The sequence below is a fragment of the Dioscorea cayenensis genome, chromosome 11 (assembly GCF_009730915.1).
Source record: "Dioscorea cayenensis subsp. rotundata cultivar TDr96_F1 chromosome 11, TDr96_F1_v2_PseudoChromosome.rev07_lg8_w22 25.fasta, whole genome shotgun sequence".
Lineage (NCBI taxonomy): Eukaryota > Viridiplantae > Streptophyta > Magnoliopsida > Dioscoreales > Dioscoreaceae > Dioscorea > Dioscorea cayenensis.
This window is the reverse complement of record NC_052481.1, coordinates 6809523-6811403: the sequence shown is the minus strand read 5'-3', so window position 1 is coordinate 6811403 and position 1881 is coordinate 6809523.

Below are 1881 nucleotides of genomic sequence, written 5' to 3'. Positions count from 1 at the left end.
ATAATTCCAAATTTGAAATAGCAACTCCAACTGAAAAGAGTTCTTGCCTCTGATCTTGATAGGAAGAATCAAACCTAGCAAGGATTCTTTCTATACTCTCATCTAATTGGTCATTCATTGACATTGACGTGGATTCCTCAAACCGCTTTATCACACTATCTAACTCACAGCTTTGCCCTTGAATCCTGGCGATGTACTCTTCAACCGACTCTTCTAATGGCTGTTGAGTTGTACATTGTCCATGATAGGAATAACACGATGTATCATTCCATGCAACTGTTTGAACTTCCTGCTCTACGTGTTCAACCATTCTCATGATAGTGTCAAATGATTCAAACATGTTAATCATTTTCTGCAACAAAAAGGAATAAGGAATAAATTAGAGCAATGATAGAATAAGGAGATATGGAATAGAATGTGATGAAATAGCTAAGAAAAACAAAGTGCAAAGTATCTCTAAACGCCTAGCTCCCCAGCAACGGCGCAAAAACTTGACAAGGTCCCTTATGCGATATCCCGCAAGTGCACGGGTTTGTCGAAGTAATAATCCCTGGTGAGCGGGGTCGAATCCACTGTGAGTAGGGAGTAAAGACACTTAATTTCGATTCTTAGCTATGTGGAGTATCAACAATGATAAGTGTGGTAATGATTCAATTCTCGAAATTAAAAAGCAACAAGTAAGAGAGCAAAAAGTAAGGAGGAGGCAAGGCAATCGATAAAGATGGGGTACTCGGATGATGCTTCACCTAGGATAATCGCTCAAGTGCAAGAACCTCTATTATGCTTCCTAATCAATGCAATGGTGAGTTATGGAAATCCTTTACATACATAGTCCCAAATCTAAGGTCAACTATGCCTAACTCTATACATGTCCCGGAGGAGAAATCGAATAATCTCAACACCTCGCGACTCGAGATAGAGTTGCAATGAGCTCTAGGGATTCCAAGTGATAAATCTCTTCCTAGATTTAGACCCTAACCCTTTGGTCCAGCGGAAGGTCCCTAGCCACAATTAAGCCCTAGATACTAAGATCATCTCAACGCTTCACTCCATTGCACGTGCAACTAGGGCCCTCCCATCGGAGGTTCATCCCTTAGACCATTCACTCTATTATGGCAGCAAAGAACTCGAGGAACGGAGGTAGAATCTATCACGCCGGAGGGGAAAGTGGGACGCCCCTGCACTCTCTCGACTCACCCTCTCAACCCTCTCCAACCTAGTTTTGTCTAACGCTCGTGGTGTGTCACTCACTCACAAGGTTACCAACAAGAACTCTCAACCCTAGTGTCACTCTAGGGGAAAATGTTCATACAATCAAGCATTCAAGGTTTGAACTCACAATAAACATCAATTTATTGAAAGCATAATAAAGAAGTTCAATGAAGCGTAATACATCCTAGGGTTCACAATCAACCCAAGTACCCACTAGGGGTCTAGCCTCCATGGACCTAAGTACAATCAAAGAAATCGAAATGTAAAAAGCAATGAATCCATAAAGAAACCTCCTGGATGGTCGTGTCGATGGTCTTGTGCAAAGTCCTCTACTCGTTGTCCAAGGATTCCTTTGTCCGGTATAGGATATGCCTCGATCGAAGCTCCCCCTACCAACCTTCTTCCCTAATGGAATCACGATGTCGGAGCCATAGAACCTCTCCAAAACCTTAGCCAAGATCCCCTCGAAACCCCTAGCCGACGCCCTCTCGCTAGTTGGGGAAAAGATGGAGAAAAAGAATACCAAAAATCGGGGCTGAATCGGCTTTTAAATAGGGTCGAATCGGGCAACCCACCGGGCGTGGACGATACACGCGCCTGTGCGGAATTTCCACACGGGCGTGATAATTTCCACACGCCCGTGTGGATTCTCTGCTTTCTCGTTTCTCG